Genomic DNA, 8,574 nt, shown 5'->3' with positions numbered 1-8,574 from the left:
AGTGACACAAATCCAAACCACATCAGGAGGACAGCATGGCATAGTAAAAATAGCAGTGAACTTGGACATTGAAGATTGAGAAGGGACTTCCTCAGAAGGTCACTTGACCTCTTTGAGCCTTCATTGTTTCATCTAGAGCAAAGAGGTGTCAACTGGGTTCAATGACCCCATGTTTCTCATGTTAGGTCCAATCTTGGTAGAAAGGGACGCCACAGTCTACCAGCCATGAAAGACAGTGTGGTAATTAAGACCACAGATACTAGAGCCAGACCATGTGAGCTAGAGTCCTAGCACACCACTTAATAACTGTGTGACCTCAGGCACATTGCTTAACCTCTTTGGGCCTCAGTTTCCTGATCTGAAAACAGAGACAATAACTCTACCCACCTCATGGTGCTATTGTGAGGATTAAATGAGAGAATGCCTTGAAACTGCTTACAACAAAGCCTAGCATATAGGCATGCCCCGTTAGTGTTGTCTTATTATTAATTATAGTTATTTGGCTTATTCAGAATACTACAGAAAAGGAGCTAGATCCTGGAACGTCTTGGAAGCCATGGGAAGGATGATGGAGAAAACTGAAGTTAGTTGTAGGGAGCAAGGTTTTTCCTAGGAGAAACTGTCCAAAAATATGCCACCCCGAGTACCTCTGTCTTAATCAGTTTTATATTGCTATAAAGGAATACCTGAGACTGGGGAATTTGTGAAAAAGAGATTGACTTCGTTTACAGCTCTGCAGGCTGCACAAGAAACAGGTGCCAGCATCTGCTCCTGGTGAAGGCCCCAGGCTGCTTTCATTCATGGTGGAAGATGAACAGGAGCCAGAGCTGGCTTGTGCAAAGATCGTATGGCGATAGAGGAAGCAAGGGAGAGCCAGGAGCTGGGGCAGGCTTTTTTCTTCTTCTTCTTCTTCTTCTCCTCCTTCTCCTTCTCCTTCTTCTTTTTAATAACCAGCTGCCGAGGGAACTAATAGAGCAAGAACTCACTACCTTGAGAACAGCACCAAGTCATTCATAAGGGATCCAACCTGTGACCCAAACACCTCCTATTAGGCCCCACCTCCAACAATGGGGATCAAATTTCAACATGAGGTTTGGAGGGGAAAAACATTCCAAGGATAGCATCCTCCCAGCAAGCACATAAAATTCAATATGTGCAAAGCAAATGCATGATTTTTTATTCTTTTGGTGTCTGTTTCCACGGATCATCCTACTTGTAATGTACTTAAAACAGTGCCTGGAACATAGAAAGCTGTCAGTAAGTCAGCTGCTATGGTTGGGGTGGTGGTTGCTTTTACTATTAATATTAATAACTAGGATAATCCCTAGTCTGGCTAAGAAATAACACCCAACAATAAAGAGCAAATTAGATGATATGGGTGAAAGTGCTCTGCAAATAGGAAGCATTTTACAAAAATAAGGTATTATTATCTCCCTGCCTCAGTGAACGTGATTAGACAAATGTTTGTAAAGTACAAACCACATGCTCTATTCTGCGCAGAAGAAATTGACGTGATCAGTGTTACCTTATCTGAACTTTGATTCTAACAGACTCTTGCAGTCTAGAGAAGAATGACTGGCAGCAGCTTTCCTCAAGGCGGAGAGATTTTAACCTGCATGGAATTTGTGACGTCTGTTGTGATCCCGACAATTACCCATTGTAATGTTCACTGAATGAGGCAGTTGACGTGGCCCTCTTCTTAACAGCCTGTTTAAATATTTAGAAAAGAGAATAATGAAACTTGAGAAGTGTGAGGACCTGCTTGGTTTAGGACCAGCCAATGCAAACTTGAGTCCGGTGCAGGAGAGCCCGAGGAGGCGGGTCTTCAAGGGCCCCCAGCCTATGGGATGACTCCGGGCTCAGCTTTGCACCAAGCAGACACTTGACACTATGCCAGACGGTATCTAGGCAGCTCCTTAAGCTGAGTAATGAGACTTGGTTTTTTGGGAACCTTTAATTACCAGTCTAATGTACAAACACATTTCTCTCTAGAGATGTTCATTCAGGCACAGGCTTTGTTCAAAAGGAAAAGCAACTGCTTCCTTTCCCTGGCTGAGAAGACATGGATCCAGGGTGATATTTATCTAGGACTGGGGAAATCCACCCTCCTCCAGCTCTGACACGCTCACAGAGTACTCACATTCTTACTCTCTCCCCCAAGGACCCATGAAGTCTCTGATGATGTCTGCGGGGTGACTCTCCCATTGTTTCATCTTTATTCTACCTACGTAATGTGAATAATAACTGTGTTTAGAACATTGTTCGGGGCATTATGAAGATTTACAAAGCAAGAAAACATGGAATCAGCACTTTACAGGGGCACTGAGTCTAATATAGAAAGTGAAAAAAAGTCTAATGTAGGAAGAAGTAACATAGTCCAACTGCCTGAACACATTTCTATTTGGTGTTAAAAGGTTTTCTTGCAAAAGATAATGGAAAGGGGCAGAAATAATCATACTACTAGTGGTTATCATTTATTGCATACCATTTTCCAGACACCGTGCTGGGCCTTCTTCTTTTTTTTTTTTTTTTTTTTTTTTTTTGAGACGGAGTCTCACTCTGTCGCCCGGGCTGGAGTACAGTGGCGCGATCTCAGCTCACTGCAAGCTCCGCCTCCCGGGTTTACGTCATTCTCCTGCCTCAGCCTCCCGAGTAGCTGGGACTACAGGCGCCCGCCACCTCGCCCGGCTAGTTTTTTGTATTTTTTTTTAGTAGAGACGGGGTTTCACCGTGTTAGCCAGGATGGTCTCGATCTCCTGACCTCGTGATCCGCCCGTCTCGGCCTCCCAAAGTGCTGGGATTACAGGCTTGAGCCACCGCGCCCGGCCTCCTTCTTCCTAAAGTGTCTCTTTAAATCCTCACAAAGACCCATAGGGTAGGAGCTATTTATCACCATTCCCCTTCAGTGACAGTTTTCCTAAGACGAGTTGGTAAGTGGTGGAGCTGGACTGGAACCCTGGCAGGAAGACTTTATCTCTATACTCTACTCTCTCAGTTTCTTGACATACATTCGTTAGTTCATTTGACAAACTTTTGAATGAAAGTTTGAATGTGTCAAGGCATTAGGGCTAAAACATTAGAAAAAGCAAAATTTTAAAAATAACATGGGGCGTGGTGGCACACACCTGTAATCCCAGCACTTTGGGAGGCCAAGGTGGGTGGATCATTTGAGGTCAGGAGTTCAACACCAGCCTGGCCAACGTGATGAAACCCTGTCTCTACCAAAAATACAAGAATTAGCTGAGTGGTAGTGGCGTGCACCTGTAATCCCAGCTACTGGGAAGGCTGAGGCAGGAGAATCGCTTGAACCTGGGTAGTGGAGGTTGCAGTGAGCCAAGATCACGCCACTGCACTTCAGTCTGGGTGACAGAGTGAGACTCTGTCTAAACAAAAACAAAAACAAAAACAAAAACAAAACAAAACAAAACAAAAAAACTAGTCTTGCTGTTTTGGAACTTCTATTACCCACACACTACATCTGCTACCCCCATGTGGTGGCCCAGGTGGTGCATCATTGCTCAGTCTCACTTCAGAACAATCTGCTTAGTGGAGGGGGTGGTGGACAGCCTCCATCAGCTGCATCTTCAGATTGGCTGCAGTTTTGTGCAAGGCCATGATGAACACTGCAGGATACCAGAGGCCAACCATTCCTGACCTCCTTGGGACCCCCCGATGAGCCATCTTTGCTCTGGAGCTCCCCCATCAGTCTGGGGCTGCTCTCTGAAGTTTCTCCCACCCGACCCTCTTTCCTGCATCTCCTCTGTCACAGGTGTCAGCCCTGTATCCTGGTCTGCAGACTTTCCCCACCCACTCCTGCTACTATCCCCTTTACCCTCTACAATGTTACCCCAATAAATCTCTTGCACGTCAAACTCCATCTTGACATTTGCTTTTCAGAAGACTCAAACTGGAGTCCTCTTTCACGCTGCATCACCGGGAACTGCCTGCTTCTGAAATCAGGGATTCAGACACCCACTGTCTGACCACAGACGCTCATCCTGCCAGCTTGCATGCTCAACCTCTCCTGATTCTTCACCTGCTCAGGTCTTCCTACTCTTAACTGCCTCCACCTGTCTTTACCTCCCTATCTGTTTGGCTTAGTTAGCTAAGCCCACAGTCCCTCAGTTTCATCATTTATCATTGGGTATGATTGACAATTTGTGGGGGATGATTATTTGTTGTTAGATACCCTCTTGCACATTGAGGGCATTTAGCATCCCTGGGTCCTGCCCACTAAATTCCAGTATGCTCCCCTTCATTCTGAGAACCCAAAACAGCCTTGCCTACTTCCAGACACCACAGCAGGGTGCTACCACCCCTTCTGTCACTGAGAACCCCTGATTTATTCTCTTGTCCATTTCCCTTGCCTATTGTCCTTCCATCATAGCAACCTGAAAACACCCCAAGCCTGCATGACTAGAGCTGACCAACTGCTCCCTGGCTGTGAGCAAGTGCCCGAGTACTGCCAAGCACAATCTTACAGTTGTACAGATTGATCCCACTGTCAGTTCCCGGTCACTAATCCCAAACAGGGCCCCAGTGCTGATGGCAATCTAGTGAGCTTGACCTTTCATTCTCCAGATGACCATTAAGACCTTCTCCATTCTCCCCAAATCTCCAACCCTCACCCCATACAAACCTAGACATTTTGTCTGTTACTGCACAGACTAAATACCACAGCCCATCTGTCCTCCCATTCCTGCCCACAACAGCTAATCCCTAATGCATCGGCTGTCTCTGCCTCATCCTTCCCTCCCAGGGCAGTGGAAGAGGTGTTCTCTCTTCTCTCTAGAACCATCTCCCCATCTGGAGCCCACTCCCTGCTACATTTGCACAGCCATTGAAGTGTGTAAGCATTCCCTCTCCTCTATCTTCCCTCTCCCCTAAGTCTTCTCATTTCACCTCCTGACCATTCAAACATGTGCTTCTTTCTCCCATATAAAACAAATTCATCAAGTGTGGTGCCTCACCCCTGTCATCCCAGCACTTTGGGAGGCTGAGGCAGGCGGATCACTTGAGTCCAGGAGTTTGAAACAAGCCTGGGCAGCATAGTGAAATCCCATCTCTACAAAAAACACAAAAGTTAGCTGGGCATGGTGGCATGCACCTGTGGTCCCAACTACCTGGGGGGCTAAAGTGGGAGGATCACTTGAGCCCAGAGGCAGAGGTGCCAGTGAACCATGATAGCACCAATGCACTGCAGCCTGGATGACCTGGATGACAGAGCGAGACTCTGTCAAAAAAAAAAAAAAAGAAAGAAAGAAAAGAAAAAAAAAAAAGAAAGAAAAAGGAAAAAAAACACGCAAAAATTCATCATTTAGATAAAATATGCAATACTGCCTCACATAACACCTCACTAATGTTTCATGATGAGGAGTGACTTAGCTTGACTAAAGATTTTTTATAAACCCCCCTCCTTTAATCCTTCATCACTTCCAGAGATGGTTAAGCCTCTTTTAAGACTGCCTCTTCTCATGGTGTCTATTTTCTTATCTCTCCCTCATCCCTGGACCTCCCTAATCTGACCCTATTGTCATCACTGCAACCAAACCTGCTCTTTCCAAGGTTACCAAGACCAGACTCCACAGGCACATTCAGTCCTCAGTTTGCCTGACCTCCTGGCAGTACTTGCCCGTTCATCCATTCTTAAAGAACCACTTTCTACCTCTGGCTTCTATAACACCAACACCTCCTGGTTTCCTCCTACCTTCTTTCCATCTTCCCGTGATGGCCAGCTTGCATTTCTAATCACCTCTCAAAAACTGGTGTTTCTAAAGCTTTTGCCCCAGGGCCTCCTTTCCTCTCATCCTTCAAATTCTCTCTTGGCGATATCTCCCAGGATGATCTCATTCTATATCCGCATGCTAACATTACTCATAAATTGCCAGCCCAGTCCTTTCTCCTTGACCCCAGACCTGTATCATCTGAGTGCCATGCATGTATTTGCACCTGCATTTATTGTAGGGTCTACAAACTCACTACTTCCATACTGGTTAATTTTCAGTTGCTGAGAGCATAATGCATTGTAGACATTGTAAGCAGAAAGGGGCTTCTATAGGAAATTGCCTGTTTAGAAGTTGTAGGAAGGGCTGAAGAAGACTCCAGGCTTCCAGGAATAGCACCCAGAATACCACTGCAGAATTAACCCTCTAGGGGAAGTTCTATCTTTGCCACAGGCAGGAAGCTAAGGAATTAGAAACCTGCTGTTCCAAATGTAGGCCTAGCTCTGATGCAGACGTCAGGCAGCTATGGCCTGAAGCGTTGGACCCAGAGTCATTTAACTCGCTAGATTTGCATCAGCAGAATGGACGCCCCAGGCTCTGCTGCCTCTTTCTCCACCTGACTCACTTCTGGATTCAAGACGCATGGGTGTGTAGCTGATTGAGGACCTGAACCACATTTGAGTCCTGAATTGTAAGAGGGTGTGGGGAATGTTGTTTTGGCTTTCTAGACTCCATAGTGTGAGGTGGATCATGAGAAGGAGCATAGAATAGAGGTCAAGTGATCTAGTCTGCAGTGTCCCTCTCAACATCTAAGAGCTCATGGTTTCCCCAACAGATACCTTCACTCCTAACATCCTCTATTTCTGTAGAGTGTGCCCCTCCACCAGTTGGTCAAGTCTGAAACTGGAGGTGATGCCCCTGCTCTATTCTCCTCAGATGCATACCCAGGTTGCACCAGTTCCACACCTACATATGTTTTGATTCCTTATCATTTATCTGTTCCACACCTCCATCATCTCTCACCTGAACGACAATAACAGCATCTTAGCCAGTCTTTCTGCATCCATCTTTGCCCTTTTCTAATGCATTCTCCACAACATAGCCAGAGAAATCTTAGGAAAAATAAATATGAACATAACACTTCTCTGAGGTTTTGAACCTCAAGGGCCCATTTAACATGTGTCCTCCGTGCAGGCGGGGAATAAGTCTCACTGATAGCCACATGCAACTCCAGAGCCTAACGCGGTACCTGGCACAGTGTAAATATTACTGTTTTTGTGGCAAAAGGTTTTGCCCTTTTCTAGCCAAACAACTCCATCTACATCTGGTAATCTGCAAGGTTTCTTTCTGTGTGATTGTAAGCAGTCACTTAGCAAGAGAAGTGCAGCGTTTAACACTGTGGGTCAGACTGCATCCTTGTTGTGTGGAGTTAATTTCCCAAGATGAAGTTGCCTCTTAGAAATGAACTTATTTTCTTCCTTCCTTCCTTCCTTCCTTCCTTTCTTACTTCCTTCCTTCCTTCTTTCCTTCCTCCTTCTTTTCCTTCCTTTCCTTCTTTTCCTTCTTTTCCTTCCTTTCCTTCCTTCCTTCCTTCCCTTGGTCTCACTCTGTCACCGAGTCTGGAGTACAGTGGCATGATCACAGCTCACTGCAGCCTCAACCTCCCGGGCTCAAGCAATCCTCCCATCTCAGCTTCCCGAGTAGCTGGGACCACAGGCATGTGCCACCATGCTTGGCTAATTTTTGTAGAGAAGGGGTTTCGCTGTGTTGCCCAGGCTGGTCTTGAAATCCTGCACTCAAGCAATCCACCCACCTTGGCCTCCCAAAGTGCTGGGATTACAGGCGGGAGCCACCACACCCAGCCCTTATCCTCTTTCCTTTTCCACTCTACTTGGCCTCTTTTCTCTCCCCTCTCCTACCCCTTCTTATTTAATATCCGTTTTCTTGCAACCTAGTGGAAACCTACAGGGCCCTCCTATTGGCCCTGCTCCCCTGGAAACCAGGGATTTTTATGTCAAAACTTGCACTATATGAGTGAGGATTAATTTAATGCTTCTGTTATAAAATGCTCTCTTTCCTCCCACAAGCTGTTTGCATCTGAAACTTGTGCTCCATATCTCAAGATTTCGCTTAGAGCCAGGATTCCTCCAGCCCCAGACAGCTATGCACTATGGTGGCAGTTTCTCTCTGACAGTGTTTTTTGGAAAGTCTTTTAATAATCCCAAAGCACATTGTTGGAATCAGACTCAGAATGTCCCCGGAGGAATAAACAGGCTGTGAACAGGCTTCAGACGAAAATGGCAACTTTGTTCTAAGAATTCTTACTTTTACATCATGATCAAAAGAGTACCTCATCAGCACCAGGCACACACAGACATGTGGGCCACGGGATGCCTGGAGGGAGGAATCCTGAGATGTCCTCATGGTGTTCATCAGCCTCCTGTGTGGAACCACTGCCTGTTGCTTCTTAATCTCTTCTTAATCTAATCTCTTGGTTGGATGTTGCTCCAGAAGGTGAAAGCGAGCACAGGAGCTAAAGGATGCCAAAAGATTCCAAAGGAGCAATGCTCATCTCCTACTTTTATACTTATTAGTATGATCTACAGTGGATGCTTGCTCCTCGTGGCTAAGAGGGCTGCTTCCTGCAGCTGGGAAGGGACTTCTTGATCCTTAATGACTTCCTTGCTCCACTTCTTATAGCAGGGAACCTTGTGCCATAAGCAGAACTCTCAAGCATTTCTTCTAAACACCGTGAGTTAAAAGGTGTGTGTGTCCTTTTAAGGTTAGGTGCTATTTGATGACCTTTTAGTTTTCTGGGACTCACCTATTAATTTGCTAAGGTAAGGTCATT

The sequence above is a fragment of the Papio anubis genome, chromosome 6 (assembly GCF_008728515.1).
Source record: "Papio anubis isolate 15944 chromosome 6, Panubis1.0, whole genome shotgun sequence".
Taxonomy (NCBI): domain Eukaryota; kingdom Metazoa; phylum Chordata; class Mammalia; order Primates; family Cercopithecidae; genus Papio; species Papio anubis.
Note: the sequence above shows the minus strand (reverse complement) of the source record.